The sequence below is a fragment of the Lepidochelys kempii genome, chromosome 4 (assembly GCF_965140285.1).
Source record: "Lepidochelys kempii isolate rLepKem1 chromosome 4, rLepKem1.hap1, whole genome shotgun sequence".
Lineage (NCBI taxonomy): Eukaryota > Metazoa > Chordata > Testudines > Cheloniidae > Lepidochelys > Lepidochelys kempii.
The window spans coordinates 42,946,245-42,964,484 of record NC_136383.1 but is presented as its reverse complement, the minus strand read 5'-3'; positions in this window follow the sequence as shown (position 1 = coordinate 42,964,484).

The window sequence follows — 18,240 nt, the reverse complement described above, 5'->3', positions numbered from 1 at the left end:
ACAGCATTTGTCTTGCACTGTTGCTATATTATATATATATATATATATATATATATATATATATATATATATATATATTAAAAGCTAATTTAACTCAGAGCTGGAGCACATCCCTAACCATAACTCATAAACTCAGGACAGAGAGTCACTTGGAAGTGCTGTCAAAACCCATAAAGACTGTTTGAGGTTTCCAAATATATGTAATTGGGTCATACAGCATGCAGGCACTTGGTGAGGAGGCAAATTCAGGCTAGATTGTGGGACTGAGGGCCAAACTGAACCTGAAAGCAATGAATCTGACAGAGCCTAAGACACATGTTGTGCCCTTGGTCTTTGAAGGAGGCAACATGTCAGAGGGGCAGACCCCTAAATAATGAATACAGCTGTGAGGCCTTTTTAAGTGAGTCAGGGGCAAAGATTTGCACTTGTTGGTTCTGAATGAGAAATATTTCTAATTGTGTGATCATAGTCAAAGGTGAGTATACAAAAATGAGATTTCTTCTCCTGAGAACAATCTGAGTGCAGAAGGAAATGAATATATGATCATATGAGTTGCTGCTGGTTTCATAGTTGTATTCATAAATGCTTATGTAAAGATATTGCCTGTTCACGTTCATGTCCTACTGATGTGGGTAGTTTGGAGAGGTTACTGTCATCAGCTTGATCCATATTTATTGGCATTCGGGCCTCATCCAGTGTGCACTAATAATTGACTTCAGCAGCTGTTGAGTAGGCCCCTTGGGTAGCAATGATATGGAAGAAAGTAAAATAAATTAGTACTCTAGTACAAAAAACCTTTTCCTGGTTTGTTTATGGTAATATACTGGACTAGGAGATGCTTGTCCCTTTGCTACTGGATGCAGAGACACAGTACATAGACTGGAATATAGAATAGCTACAGAAACAAGAAACAAAACACTTTGGCTCTTTTGCAGATATGCAGTGAGCTGGGGCATGATGCATGGAAACCCTTCATAACTGGTTATCATGACACCCAAAGTCCTAAAAGTACCTAAAAGCATTGAAACACTTACTTATATTAGAAATCAAAGCTGATGGGATTGCTTGAGCACTATTGGTCTCTGATAGAGCCCCAGTGAACACTGACACTGTGAGCCAAATCCTCACCTGTATGAACAGATATAGTTGCACTGACCTTAACAGAGCTATGATTGTTTACACCAGCTGATAATCTGACCCACCATTTTTACAGATGACTGGGAAGGGAAAGGGAGAGAAGGCCAATGCTAAACACAGATTCTGTTGTATAGAGGGAGAAGTGAAAGTGCAGTATTTGTAACAACTGGTCCTACAAACAACTGTTGCTCGAAAGTATGACAACTTTGGACTCTCCTCCTTTTAAAGATTATTTGATTTACATATTTATTTGTCTCTTCCAAATGTTGGAGCTGTCTGGACCCTTTTTATGGTACTTAAATGGCCTTGCTGCTAAACTAGCTAGCATGGTACAATGACCATCCATGACACAACTGTATCACTCCTGGTTTGTCCCTGCAATGGGACCCCTTCATATGAGCTGTTCAGTGGCTCCCATTTCTGGCTAGGCCAGAAATAGTCTTTTTTATGGTAGATCACCACAGGCATAAAAATTAAATTAACTAACTAGTCAACCAGCCATACTTTTCAAACCTCAAAAGAGAGATTGGGTGAATGTTCAGAATGGTTCTTATTTTAATGTAATTGCTTCACCCAGCCCCAGTTTTATCCTTCATGCATGATGAATTGTGGGATGGTTATGCCACTGAGAACCAGCCCACATTATTTGTAAACAATAGAATTTTTTGTGACTTTGCTCAGCTGATTTACAGTCTTGGCCCCTTAAAATTGCTATGGTCTTGAAGATTTTCTCTGTTTTAAAGAATGTAGTGCTATTCAACAGAATTCATCCTAAAGAGCAGGAAAATCCCCTGCAGAACCCCAGGAGTTTTAAGTGCCCAGGATGATAGTATATAATTAGGGCTGTCAAATTATTTTTAAAAAAATCAGTTAATCACAAGATTTAAAAAATAGTCATGATTAATCACAATTTTAATTGAACAGTAATAGAACACTAATTTAAATGTATTATAAATATTTTGGATGTTTTTCTATATTTTCAAATATATTGATTTCAATTACAACACAGAATACAAAGTGTATAGTGTTCACTTTATTATTATTTTCTATTATAAATATTTGCACTGTAAAAAAGATAAACAAAAGAAATAGTATTTTTCAATTCACCTCATACAAGTACTGTAGTGCAATCTCTTTATCATGAAAATGCAACTTACAAATGTAGAATTATTATTATTTTGATACATAACTGCACTCTAAAATAAAACAATGCAAAACTTTAGAGCCTACAAGTCCACTCAGTCCTACTTCTTGTTCAGCCAGTCACTAAGACAAACAAGTTTGTTTACATTTACGGGAGATTATGCTGCCCTCTTCTTATTTACAATGTCACCTGGAAGTAAGGGCAGGCAGTCACATGGCACTGTTGTAATATAAAGTGATCACTATACACTTTGTATTCTGTGTTGTAACTGAATTTGAAAATGTAGAAAAGCATCAAAAATATTTATAATATATTTAAATTGGTATTCTATTATTGTTTAACAGTGTGATTAAAACTGCAGTTAATCGTGACTATTTTTTAAAATCTAGTTAATTTGTTTTGCATTAATCGCTTGCATTAACTGTGATTAAATGATAGCCCTATATATAATATATGTAGTACATATTCTATAGGGATTTCTTGCTCCACATGGACTGCCAAAATTGAACAGGAAATGGGAGCAGAGGAGAGAAATTCTTGGCTTCTGAGTCAGACTTAAGGATTAGCCGTAGCTGAGCCATGGATGCTCTTGGAGTCTGTCATGAAAATTGGACACTAAGCTAAACTGAGCTCTTGGTTAGAGGGAAAAAAAGTACTTGAAATTGTCCTGATCTCTTCATTCTCTCTGAAGCATCTGGCACTGTCCACTGTCAGAGACAGGATACTGGCCTAGATGGACCATTAGTCTGACCCGGTATGGCTGTTCTTATGTTCTTATGTTCATTCAAAAGGCTCCAAAATGGTGTTACTTCTCACATCATAAATCTAACTGGAGAGATTCTGTTTGTAGCATAGATTGTTTAAATCCAGAGGGAAAGCTGCTTTAGAAACCCCTTACAGGATAATGTTCTGCAAAAATTGTTCTTTTGATGCCTTGATTTGAAACCCATGCTTCTCATTAACACAAGCTGCAGGGTGCCTGAAGATATGTCACTGAAAGGGATCTGCTTTAGAAACTGTGTGAATCTACCACATGGATGTGCATGGTTTAAAGCAAAACGGGAAGAAATGAGAGTCTAAAATTATGTATCTGTTAGTAATTTCAGAGCCACATGACTTAGGGAAAAATCTGTGATGTGCTGGTTTTCAGGAAACCAGCTATCCTTACAGATTGGCCAATGCACTGTGACACCAGAACTTTAACTCCTAATTTTTTTCTCATGTATTCAGAGCAATATTTTTCTTCCCAATTGTGCCTGTTATATCAACATTCCCATGAAACCTATCAGTCAGAAAATAAGAACCTTTGCACGCACTATAAGATCCCCCTCCCTTCCTTAAAGAAACAAAGAGGAACTGCAAGGGATTTTCTCGTTGGGTCCTCTGGGCTATACAGCACAGTGTAGTTTGTTTTAAGATGTGAATTCTCTGGGCTGGAGGCTTAGGGTATTGCCTGTCTGTGGAAGAGTTACTAGAGGTTTGTTTGAGTTGGCACTAAACATATTTAGTCTGACAGCCCTGATACTGACAATCAGTTGGGAGGGAATGGTATAAGGTGCACTATCCTTGATATGAAAACAAAGGTTGAGATTAATGACAAAGTTAGTGACTACTTCAGTTTCCAAAGCTGACCTACAGTAAGTGGTGTGTTACACATTAGATTCATGAAGTGAATGCATTTGTTTTCTTTTTTTTTTTTGATACTAGATAATCCTTTCTTTTCCTTCTCCTTGGCTTGACCGCTCAGCCAGCAAGTTGGATAACAGGATGCTTCACAGTGATTCCCTTCTCCAAAAAATATTTTAGAAGTATTATGTTGGTGATATATTGTACTTCTACCTGCTAAGTTAAAGGAAGGAGATGGACAGGAATATTTCCTAACTACCTGATACCTGCAATGCAATGTAATGTGTGTGATGTGATGCATTGCAATTTACTGAAGCATAACTTGATACAGTATATCCAGATGTAATTTAGAATAGCATGCTGTCACATCATGTAATATAAATGACATAGATTTAACACATAGTAACTTGACTTTTTGAAAATGCAGCAGTCAGATGATAATCATGACAAAATGTGATGAGTGTATCACAACATATGAAAACCAGTTAGGTCAGGCTTAGACTAAAGTGGCTTAATCCCTTTATGATATTAAGTATTGGTAATTTAAAAAAAAATTGCTTGTTAAAACATAACACAAATTTCTTCTCTCAGGTCCTCCCATCAGACTGTGACTCCAATATTTTTGCTGTCCCAACTGATGCATTGGTTCCATGCATCTACAGAGAGCAGAATATCAGAACTGAGTTCAGCTGTACACTTCTAAGTGGAGAATTTGGCCTATAAAATACATTACAATAATAACAAAAACTGTCCTTTGGCTGTCTACTTTTGTATATGGAGTAAGAAACATGTGCTTATTCAGATACAATATCCTACTCCAGTGTTAAATAGTGGCTATACTCATCCTCTATACCAGGGGTGGCCAACCTGAGCCTGAGAAGGAGCCAGAATTTACCAATGTACATTGCCAAAGGGATATGTAATATGTCAGTAGTATGTCAGTAGCCCCCCATCAGCTCCCCACCCCGCTCTCAGCATCTCCCACCCACCAGTGCCTCCCCCTCCTTCCACGCACCTCCCGATCAGCTGTTTCTTGGCATGCAGGAGGCTCTGGGGAGGGGAGAGCAGTTAGGGAACTGCAGGCTCGGGGGGGCGGCAGGAAGGGGTGGAGTGGGGGCATGGGCCTGTGGCAGAGCCAGGGGTTGAGCAGTTAGCACCCCCTGGCACATTGGAAAGTTGGTGCCTATAGGTCCAGCCCCAGAGTCGGTGCCTTTACAAGGAGCCGCATATTAACTTCTGAAGAGCTGCGTTTGGCTCCGGAGCTGCAGGTTGGCCACCCCTGCTCTATACTCTCAGGGTCTTCTCTTCACCAGGGAAAAAGTTGTGTTCCTAACTTGTGTTAGCTAACACCAGCTAACATGAGGTAAAATCCTAATGAAGACAATGCAGTTTGTCATTTTCCTATGAGTTGGCAGGTTGAAGTAAAGACTATGGATGAGCCTTGGGTTTACCTGGACTTGCTTACTCATGTTAGTGAATTCTACAAGTTAACCATGTGTCTTGTAAAAAAAAGTATTTCCTTTTATTAGATTAACATTTCTTGCCTTTTTCATTTCATTGGTTATCCCATTCTTATTGGGAACAATACAAGTTAACGCTCAATTAACGTACAACAATCATATGGGACTCTCACCATTATCAGTTTAGTAGTCCATGACAATCCATTATAGTTTGTGAAATAAAAAAGAAAAGGAATACTTGTGGCACCTTAGAGACTAACAAATTTATTTGAGCATATGCATCCGATGAAGTGAGCTGTAGCTCACGAAAGCTTATGCTCAAATAAATTTGTTAGTCTCTAAGGTGCCACAAGTACTCCTTTTCTTTTTGCAAATACAGACTAACACGGCTGCTACTCTGAAACCTGTCAGTATGCTTCCTGTAGTAATCATTGTCTGGGTATCCTGTTTATTAACTTCTCCCAAAAAGCATTTCAAAAGTGAGCAAAGAACTGAATTTCAGAATAATTGAGTATAAATTCAGAAATCTGCTCTTTTGCTAGACCTGTTTTGTGTGCTGCTTTGCCATCTGTTTCTTAGTGAGACTCAATTAACAATACTGTGCATATTTGCCTGCTGTGATTGTTACAGCAAAAAGTATATTCCTGAGCTAATGAGGGTTTTGGTGGGTGTCTGGAGCTTGCTCCATTTCAGCAGCCATTAACTGTGTTGGATTTTCATGAATTTTAATAATTAGAATAATTATAATACATTATACTGATTTGGAATCTTTTGATGTGTCTCATGATCAGAGAGTAACTTCAAAGGGACCTGACTAGTTCATTGAACATCCCTGTGATAAAAAATAGTTTTAGACTAATATATTATCAAAATAACAACACAATTTATGATCCACTATTCTTCGCTTACCACTCTTCTTCTTCCAAAAGGTGCTTTTTAGTCTGTCCTGTCTCTCTTGATGACACTTCTTTAAAAGCTACAAACAGAGATCATTGCATGACACTCATCCTGAGCTTAGGCAACAGGGCTTCCTTCTTCTTCTTCTACTTATTTTCTCACTATTTCTTACACAGGCTTACACAGCAGTGCTTCCTGTTTTCAATTATGACAAGCTATTTATGAACAAGAGGGAGGGGAAGAATTACATGTGAGATGCCATATAATAGCATGATAGGTACATGAGTTCCACTTGATTCATTGCTTGTTAAAACATTTCTGTTATGTTCTTCACCGCATTCCACATTTTTGTGTGTTAACTATTTGGACATGCTGAAACCTGATCATAAAAATGAGTCAATCAAGATCCCAAAATCACTGAAGCACATTACGATACACTTGCTACGGGCTAGGAGAAAATTAATTGGACACCAACAAAATACACAGTTCTACATAGTTCATTTGGATATTTTTTAAAAAATCTGTCAATTTGTAGCATTTTCCAAAGCACTTCTGGCTGCATTTGATTCTTTCTTCCAAACAACATTCTCATTGGCTTGATAGTAATATTCCTTAGAAATTATGCAATGGTTTACGTTTGTAAAGCACTCTGAAGACATTTTCACTCCTCCTTTTGGCTTAAAGTTTTCAGAAATATCTGCATGCAGTGACTGGTTAGATGTGCAACTAGCAGTGCTGGAATTCTATTGCTTCTAGCATGAGATAGGTGATATGATCAGGTAGTTAGAGATTAATTCCATTCCTATAATACTGAACTTGATTAGACATGGAATAGCAGGGTAAGCATGATGGTTTTGGTCACAGAGACCTCCCTTGGGACTGTCACCTGATGTGCTGAAATTACCTCTGAGCCCGTTTTCCCTACCAGCTTGGGACTTCAGAGCCCTGCCTTGTTGAGCCAGACACGCTAGCCTGCTGCGGTACAGACTCAGGGTCTGGGCCATGCCCCCCAAGCTGCAGACTTTAACCAAAAACAGCTCAGTAGGTTACCTCTCCAGCACCCAGACACCCAGTTCCTGATGGGATCCAAACCCCAAATAAATCTGTTTTACTCTGTATAAAGCTTATACAGGGTAAATTCATAAATTGTCCGCCCTCTATAACACTGATAGAGAGATTTGCTCAGCTGTTTGCTCCCCCAGGTATTAATCAGTCACTCTGGGTTTACTAATAAACAAAAGTGATTTTATTAAGTATAAAAAGTAGGAATTCAGTGGTTTCAAGTACTAACAGATAGAAGAAAGTAAGTGACCAAGCAAAATAAAGCAAAAACACACAAATCTAAGCCTAATACATTAAGAAACTGATTACAGGTAATATCTCACCCTCAGAGATGTTCCAATAAGCTTCTTTCACAGACTAGACTCCTTCCTAGTCTGGGCCCAATCCTGTCTCCTGGTACAGTCTTTTTTAGATCCAGCAGACATCTCAGGTGGTAAGCAGGGTTTTCTCATGACTGGCAGCCCCTTTTGTCCTACTCCACCCCCTTTTATAGCTTTGGCACAAGGCGGGAATCTTTTGTCTCTGCGGGTCCCCCCTCCTTCTAAATGGAAAAATACCGGATTTAAGATGGATTTCATTATCAGGTGACATGGTCACATGTCACTGTAAAACCCCCTAGTCTCCATTCCCCCTGTGCTGGCCCACAGGTACACAGGAAGGCCTTCAAGTAACTAAGGCCATTTACAACTGATTGTTTCTGGAGCACCCTTAATGGCCGCCACTTAATAAGTTTACATCAGTGATACAAGTTTATATCTTATCCTCCTAACTTTGGACATAGAAATAATACATGCAAACAAATAGGATGAACACACTTAGTAGGTTACAAACTTTCTAATGGCACCATACAAGGGATATTTAGTGTAAAGCATATTCCAGTTATGCCATATTCTTAAGCATATTTCATAATGCATATGGAGTGCAACATCACAGTAGGGATAAATGATTTTATTATACAGATGATAATTCTTGTGGTTCTTGTTTAGTTTAATCTGCAGCTCCCATGTCCTTCCCCTGCGTGACCATGCCGAGTACCTCTGCTTTTGTAATGTAGGCAAGAGGCCTGCCACTCTGAGGATACCTCATTTGTATACCACTCTGATGAGGATGCAAGAGCAGCAGCCCTACCTAGCAGTTGCACTCACCTTCTATATATGAAAAGCGCTGATGCTTCTGGACACTATTGTCTTTTTTTAAATAATCTGAAACATTTTGCTTTTGTTGACTGAACTCCACACCTTGTAGGAACTCCAGAAATCTCAGTACTGTCCTTCCTTCCTTTAATTAAAACATGATGCAAAATAGTAGAGAAATATCAAAAATCAACCTGGTGCACATACAAGATTTCATTTTCATTTCTCTTGCTTTGAACTCCACACAGTTAAAATTACAATTTAAATAAATCCATCTCCTATACACCAGAAAGAGATGAAATCTCCCTTGCAATCCAAAAATACATATCTCAAATTCAGTTTTAATTAAAACTGCAGCCTCTTCTCTTAAAGTACATTTCAGTACTAGCTCTGTGTGGTTTGTAAAATTAAATGGAAGTAGGGACATAAGTCCATTTTTAGATCTCAAGGTCTTGAATTTATTTACCTGACTATCCCCTTCTCAGTTCAAGTCTCCTGAATCACTTACTCCCTATCTCTTCTTCTTTGAACCTGGCTGCTACCGCAGCTCCCTTGGGTGGAAGCTGCTACTTGTCAAATAACTTGTATGAGGAATTAAGATTCTCAGCATACCTAGACATCGGATTTAGGAAAACTGCACTGCATGGAAGACTGCACTGCATGGAACAAAAATTATACAGAACTAAACTGAAAGCAGTCACAATCTCACAGCCCCATCTGTGGAGGTTCATGTCACTAAGTATTTAATTAAATGAATCTGCATCCCCTAGTGGCCTCCTTACTGCATAGAGATCTTTTGCCTCTAATGTCCATTGGATTACTGAAATGTTGGTTTCACATATTGGCCTACAACTGAAAAACAGAAACTGATGCTAAAAAAAGCAATATGCCCCACCTGAGTCTATTGGCCTACTTTCCTAACATTCTACACTCACGCTCTCCATCTACCTTTGTTCTTTTCTATTTCCACATTAGAGCTGATTTGGTTTGAGTCGGAGCCGCCCCTCTCCCCAAGAGATATGATCCAGCCAAGCTACTGAACATATGCACACAGTAGCATTAGGGAAATCTACTCTGTTGAGACAGTAATGACATATGAACATGGTTTCATGTGGAAATCTGAGGCAGTTGTAAGAGTGTTTGTCAGAGAGAGGGGTAATTTAAAAAATCCCATTGAGAGAAAACTTGTGCTAAGTCTATGAATAAGTACCACACCAGATAAAAGATAAACTACAAAATGCTGCAACTGCTAAAGACTGACCTAGTTATTAATGTTGATATAAGTTTAGCGATCACCTTGATTATCATACACATTGTAAGGAGAGTGATCACTTTAGATAAGCTATTACCAGCAGGAGAGTGGGGTGGGGGGAGAGAAAACCTTTTGTAGTGATAAACACCCATTTTTTCATGGTCTCTGTGTATAAAAACATCTTCTGTATTTTCCACAGTATGCATCCGATGAAGTGAGCTGTAGCTCACGAAAGCTTATGCTCAAATAAATTGGTTAGTCTCTAAGGTGCCACAAGTACTCCTTTTCTTTTTGCGAATACAGACTAACACGGCTGTTACTCTGAAACCTAGCTATCAACTATGGATGTCCAAAGGCCTCTAAATATCTTAAAATTTAATAAAGCAAAATTGAAAAATTAAGCAAAGAAGGCAATACACTCAAAGAAATGCCCTATAAATCCAGAATAATAAAAAAAGAGAGATCTCAACAAAAAAGGTGACCCCAAACCACAAAACAATGAACCAAGGGGAAAAAAACCACAAAAAATTGGAGGGAAAAACAGTCTTCAGACTTGCCTTGATGAATACCAAAAGTCTGCAGTGGATGCCTAGAACCTGGGATAGCCACTTTTGATTTATAGAAATCAAAAGAAATAAATAAAATACATACAAAATCAACACTATTTAACAGTGTAAATCTGCCATCCTGTGACCCAAGTGATCAAAATGTGAATGTGTATATGCGTGGAAGTGCAGTACAAAGAGCCCCACTTCAGCCTCCATATGGGTTCCTCTCAGACTCCTGTTCTGTAGTGAGACAATATTGCTGGAATCATTGCATTAGCATTTGTATCCACTTGCGTAATGTGGCTTATTGAATAGGGAAACAAAAGAATTTTATCCAATATGTCACAAAAATAGTTTAAATGACAACGAAATATTCTCCTATTGCCCTTGTAATGTTTGGGGGTGAAGGGGAAAGAATTAAAAACAAAACAAGAAACAAAACCAACCTGAAAACCATCCAGTGCACCCTCTCAACAGGGACATGCAGTAATAGAATGGTGACGTTTTAGGCAAGTTTGCCCAAGTGGAGCAGTAGGAAGCAGTGGTAGAGTTTCTATTACCTCTGCTGTTTCAGAATGGTGGTTGTTACTAGTTATTATTTGCATTACACTGGTGCCTACAAAGCCAAACCAAGAGTTTGGGTCCATTGTTTTAAGCACTGTAGAAACATGGAATAAGAGTCAGTCCCTCCATCAAAGAGCTTACAATCTGAACTGAGAAGAAAGGCAAAGGAGAAGTGCATAGTACATACAAGCAGAGAGAACAAAACGATGGCTAGCAAATGTCATTTTTATTTCCACATTTTTTAACTGTTAGGTGTCGGGGTTCTGTGTGTGGGGTTTGTGTGGGGTTATTTTTTTAAATTTTATTACAGAGATTGGGTTGCAGTGGGGGGCAAAAGCCAGGAGAGCATCAGTTAATGGGAGGAAGGGAGGTTGAAGGGAGAGGGAAGAGGAGGCGGGGAGAGGAAAGAAGGGGCAGTGGACGGGGAGCAGAGGCTGGAGGGGAACATAGGGGACAGGGAAAGTGAGGCTGGCAGTGGAAAGGCTATGAGGAAAAGGGTTGGGAGGCATAGATGGCTGATGAAAATATTCTTTTTGGGGGGCTGAGCTTGCCCAGCACTCAACCCTCAGCAGTGGCTCCTGTTCAAGCCCATGGGCTTTTGCCAATCACAGATTCGGAGGAGCCTGCCACAGTGACACTTAACACATGTGTCTTTGCACAGGTGGGGCCCTCCCCCTGTGATGCCTGCCCTGTCCCATTCCTGACTTTGGTGCCACCAGATTCAGGGCTTCAGGATCCCCCCTGTCTCCTGGGAGTCTCGCCCTTTCCCAGAGAACCTCATTCCTATTCCCAACATGGGGACTCTCTGCTCTACGCCAGCCCCAACTCCTCTTGGGAACCCCCCAGGATCTTTACTTGAACAGTTCTGTCCCACTCACCCGGGGCTCCCATCATTGCTCACACTCCTGACATGGCTCCTGAGCTTCACCGCCCAGTGCAGCCTCCCAACACTGGCACTTTTCAAACTTCCCAGGAAGCACTGCTAAGGAGTCAGTGCCCTCTGCCAGGACTGAGCAATCTCGCTCCACCTGCAGATTAATCCAGTGTTCACATGGGGCTCTCCCGCTTCGATTCCTCGCCCACCTCACCCCCTTCCTGGCCAGGGCTTTGCTTGCTGAGCTGGGCTTTCACATGTGCAGTGGGATGGCTCAGAAAATGACAAGGCAGAGATAGATTGAGGGAGAGGGGCTGAGCCTCTTCTAGCCCTAGCCACCTGCTGCCTGTGATGGGAGGAGATCTAAACCAACAGCCAAACAATAAGCAAAATGTAATGCACTGAGGCTCAACTGAAAAAGTCACAATCTAATGATAGAAAGTGCTCCATCTGCTTCTTATAAGGAGTCTTCCAGTGCTCCTGGACTGGCTCCCCACAGGAGCTGTTATTTTGTACATTCCCCAAGCTCATGTGGCTGAGGTAGGGTGCCCCAAATCTAATCCAGGTTTTAGGGGTGTAGAGGAAAGTGGAGGGTCCCAGACTGACTATCCCCAGTGCTGTTTCTGCTCTGTTTCTTTTCCTTATCCAGGTGGTATGTGTGCTTTGCATTTTGACCACTAAGGCCCTGAGTCTCACTGACCCACATTTACCAATCTGGCTGGGTAAAAAGGAGTCTGAATGGTATAAAGAAGCTTCATGCTAGTTTATTCTGTTCTTTATGTGTTCTTATACTGTCCACATTGTGGTAGTATATGAGTGCCCTCCAGGTGCGCACTAAATATCCTAACATCTGTCATGTATGGTTCATTTTCATTCTCATTCTCTCCCCAAATTGAGAATTGGGTGTACAATGAAGTGGGGTTTTTTGCATTTTTTTAGTATGTACACATTGCTCTGCGATTTATATTAGAGAAGTCAAGTTGAAGAAATGCACTTGGAGCAGCACGTAGTGAGGTTTGTGATGGTTCTTCATTCCTGTGGCAGTCCTTCTCTTGTCCCTGGCTAGCCCCTGGCAAAGCTGTTTCATGAACAGGCGAGATTTACACTTGTGATAAAAAGTTCCATTGTGCCAGAGGAGCAGAGTTGTCAAGCAGGGTCTCAATTCCAGAACTTTTAGATGATTTTTTTTCTTGCTATCTGGGCTCAGGCCCATGAACACCTGAAAGATATGGACCAAGACCTTGAACTTGGCTTGTCCAGTTAGACCAGGCCATTTCCTCTTGCTGTGATTTGTGACTAGCAGAAATGACAGGCTGTGTATCTGAAGCTCTGCTGGTGCTAATATGTCTCATGCATCTGCCTGAGGCCTAAATTTGTCAGAAAAAATTTCCTGTCGTCTGCTTTTCATTGCCGGTTAGTATGTTTTGTGGGACTCCACTTATTAGCACAACAGGGGGACAGAGTTCCACAAGCCCCTCCTTAGAGCCCTGGCACAGGGGTAATTAAATGAACCAGACAAAGATTTGACTACACCCTTCACATCTGGGACCACACAAACAATTATTTTGGGTGAATAACTTTAGTGCTGACAGAAAATTATAGACCAGTAAATGCAATGCACATGGCATATTTTATATGGGGGACTGATTGACACTGCAGGGGGGACAAGGTTCCTAAAAACCCTCCTGAGGCGTTAGCATAGAAGAAATTATTTAATACATGCAAGCAGGTGATTGCGCCATTTGCAACTAGAATTCCAACACACTAAGACTCTGATTCTGCATTGAGAAATGCATGGATGCACCCTTACAGCTGTGTGACTCTTTGATGGGCATCTTGGGCAGGGATTCTCTCAACCCACTCTTGCTACCGGCCGCAATCGTGCATTGAGAACTACTTGAGTGAACCCTGTGCTCAGGTGGAATCACATTGAGGTCAGTGCTGTGCTGTATTGTTTTTGCTCTACTGCTGATACATAAGTGGAGCCTACTAACAAGTCTCTGCTAGAGGAGAAAGGAAGGTTTGGAAGATGAGTGCTCATTCACTCCTGGCTGCTTATTTGGATGAATAACAGTTGTTTCAGGGTTCAATCATTTGAAAATCAAGTTTTTAATTTATTTGAGGTGAAATTCTTGTACAAATTTGAAAACAAACTTTTGTGGGCTTCATTTGAAGAGATCTCCTCTAGACAGAAGCCATCTTTCAGTATAACATCAAAGGACCATCCAACTGTATGTCACTTGTGTGGCAGCTACTAGTGTGTGCTCCAGCAACATGTGGCTGGAGTCTAAGTCAATCTCCAGTTGCACATCAAATTACACAGATGCATAATTAAAGTAACAGTATGAATTGTGGCTATATGAATTTTTTGTAGCATAAAATGATATCCAGAGAATATTTATACTGTAATTGGGAAATTTAGTTTCTAAAAAAAGCTTGTGTAAATGACTTCAGAAAGCTTAGAACTGAAAGTAGGTTCTCTTCTGTAAAACAATGCAAATAAACAATGAACATTAGTACCAGTGATTATCTTACAGCTGGACAATGTTGCTTCAACTTCTAGGATATTTATTTTAAATGGCTCAGTTAAGTGTCACACCACTCCAAGTCAGACTGCTGAGCAGAGGTCAGTATAAGTTGAGAAATCACTTTGTATTCTCTTCTGGATGTAAAGTATAATGGTGGTAGCCTCTTTTGTCTAAATAGTCTTCTTTTTGTTTACTGAGCAGTCACTGAGCTGTGCAATGAAAAGAGTTTTTTAAACTCTAAAAACAACACACTGCAACTACAAATAAGTTATCTACTGATTCTGTGCACAGAAAGAAAAATCACTCTTGATCGGGCATCACTTTTCATCTAAAGTGGATTCTTATTTACATGTGTACTGACAGGCTAGAATAGGTGCAGAAAAAATGAGAGACTGCTTATTTTGGGAGAGATATTTATAGGTTTAGATAGAAACACACAGCTCTTCTTTAGACATATGACTATGTATTGGGTAGCCATAGATCACATACATAGCACCAGAGTTAACTTAAAACTTAAAAAAAGTTAGGGGGCTGCTTCTCTATACAGTGGAGCAGGCAGGATTTTCTTGTCAGTAAAAACAAGGATATTAGCTACTTGGCTGGCAGTTTCTGAAATCCTCACTCAAGAAGTCTATGCAAGTGGTGAACTGACAAATAGAAATTCAGTGTGTCGGTTTTCTTTAGTGGGAAAATAATGATCAGGTTCACAATGGCTTTTGGAATCCAGCTCAAATCAAGCATATCAAAGCTGTTCAAAGTAAATTCTCAGATGTTTTGGTTAAAATGTGTGGCAGGTTGTGTTGATTTGTGAGGGCTCGAACAGTGAGGAAAATGCATCCTACTAAGGTACACTTTCCAAAGGCAGCAATTCAAAAATAAGTTGTTATGATAGCAAATTCAGGATGAAGTCATAAAGGGTTTTAACTTTCTACAATTGCCAATGAAAACAAGAACCATAAAATTGCTTTCTCTGACCTGCTCTGTCCCACATGCAATCTTACACTCATTTACAAAAGTGATTCCAGAATAAAGCAATTATACTTGGTGAAGTACGTATGGAGACTGAGGCCCCCTACAGCTCCCCCAGCTCTGTCCAGTCTCCCTCTTTGTCCTCTCCCCCATCTTACCCCTTCCACCTCCCCCATAACACATACACAGAGCCCATCAATAGATTCCAGCTGGCTATCTCTGTAGAAATAGTTTTGAAAAATAAAACAAAACAAAAAAATACCTCCTAGCAGTTTGTTTGATAAAGACTGTGGAATTGTAAGTCTGTCACAATGAGGCCTAAAAATCAAAATGGCAGTGCCAAGTTTTCTGCTGACAGAGAGAACTTTAGCTGTCTCTTGGACCTGTGTCTAACAACAACATCACAATTAGTAAGAGCAAGACCTATGCAGCTAAACTTTTACCTCACTGTCAACAAAGAATGTGCCAGTTGTAATGTATTAGGCTTTCCCTTGACAAGTTTAAGGTACAATAATGAAACAGTTCATGTGAAAGACTGATAAAATAATCTATCAGATAAATCAGTGTTATAGCTTATTCACACTTGTACTCAATACCTAAGAAAAAGAAAAAAAAAAAGCTTGGAGGAAGGGGTGAGAGGGACATGATCTTCCTTGTTTATTGATACTTTATGGCCTGCAGATGTCCTGTTTCTTTTTGTGTGTGCACTCTTCAACATGGATTTGTAGTGTGATTGTCTTCCTCTCAGACGTTGTATCCTGTTCAGAATAATAGCTTTGTACTACAAGAGGGCATTCCATCTGAACCTCTGAAAATTCTTTATGAGCACTGATAAATTAAGGCATATTTTTTTCTATAAATACCATGAAGTCTTATGTGTCAGTATAAATAATATTTTCACACCTCCCAATGTTCCTGTCATGTAGATAAGTATTCTGCAAACTTCTTTTAAAAAAATAATCCATCGTTGACCAGAGTTGAGTAAGGGACTCTTCCAGCACAAAAAGTGACTCTCTGCCCCTTTGCCTTCATGAATTATGAGTGTGTAAAGAGGGATTATAATTGAAATTATTTTGCATTTGCTACTAAGCAATCAATATAATCCTTTGAAAAATACATTGCACAACAATTTTGCTCCTTGCTCTTGAGAGAGTCACCTATAACACTTGTGCATGTCTGGATCATTTTCCACCTCAGCTATTAAAATTTCATCTTCTCTTACCTTTAATTTATCTCTTCTACTGTCCATCCCAAATGCTGCTACTAAAATGAACTTCTTTTCCCAGTACTCAGACCATGCCACTCCCTGTTCTGAATCTGGTTTGTTTCACTGGCTCCTATGAACCTTTCACATGAAGTTGAAGCTCTTCACCCTCACGTTTAAGGTTGTACACAACTACCCTACTGCTTATTTCTCTGTCTTAATCTTGTTGAATTCCCTTTCATGCACCACACAGGACTTGCTCTTCTCCTTTCCCTTTGTCCCTGATTTACCCTGGCCCTGCACATTGTGTAGTCATTTACATTAGTGTAAAAGGTGTTCAGGACTCTACCGTATAAGAATAGTACAGTTTGTCACCCCTTTATACTGATAATAACAGCATAAAGTGTAGGGGAATGATGAGTCAGCCCCCAGTTTAATCTGTGTATCTTCCTCTGTGCCACACTCTGGGGCAGTCTTCCACTTCTGTGCTAGTAGATAATACTCTTTATTCAAATTTCTCCTTAAATAAATGCAGTCCTGTGAACTATTAATAATAATCCACCTTACCACCCCCTTAAAATATCATCCCTTAGTGACCGGACTGTGAACTGGTCAGCCAAGATATTATATATGTGAACTGCTTTGTTTGTCTACTTTTGATACCCAGTTCTTTGAGGAATGGACCATCTTCCTTTGTGGACTGTACAGCAACAAGCAGCCTAATTAATAATAATAAATGGTGCTATTAAGAATAGTCAAGAATGTATTGAAATTTGAAGGCTGTCAGAAGAGAACACCATGTCATTTATCTAGCTAGCTAGTTATGAAGATATTAAATGAATCTAATGGTGGAAAAGGGTCTCAAGATTTTATATTTTCACTTAATCTGGTCTCTCTCATTGGTGGCGACAGGAAAATTTGCAAAGACGTGTTCATTTATAAATGATTCCTTCCTTGCTGGGATTTAGCCATTAGTGATTTTCTGGATTGTTTCATGCATCATATATGACACATTTGAATCAATGTCCTAAGTGTCAAATATTTTCCCTTATGTCTTTCACATTCCAACAGTTCATCAGAGTATTTGTGAGCACCATCCCTTGAAAAGAATTTGACCCTTCTCTTCCAGTGTGCTTCTCCATGTGATTGAATAACTTGCTAACCAGGGCACTACCAGGATTCATTGAATATTTCCCATTCACTAAGCACAATGACCCACAGATGGATAAATCCTCATGTGGTTTTCTGGTTCTCACAAATACTTGACTCTGGAAAGCAGAGGAAAGTAGAAATAAATGTGCATGTTAATACAAAACCTTTTGCCCTCTTCTTATTATTGTAGTGTTATCTGTTTGTACCTTTCCAAATAAGTCTCAGGTTCCAAGCAGGTTCAATATAGATGTCTTTTTTAGTGTTTTTTATATAACTTGGACCTGCATGTTAACTTCATGCTAATACACACAATCTCAACCTAAGAATAATTTTTAAAATTCATGAAATATGAAAAAAATGTAGCACACTTCTAACTAGGGGAAGAGAAAATATATGGCTATCAGTGTCCCAAAAGCAACCATCGGGTAAATGGAGAAATACTAGAGGAACTAAGTCATTTTACCTATCTAGGAGTGAGATGGGCAATGATGGTGATACCATGCTAGATGTTAAGCAGCAGATATAAAAAGCAGCAAACAACTTTCATAAACTAAAAGATTTGGAAACGTAATATGATCGGCACTGATACAAAAATTCAAATTTTTTAACACTTGCATCATGTCCATCCTCCTTTAGGAGCAGAGTCATGGAAATCTACAAAGAAATTGGAAGATTAACTCATTCCAAAGT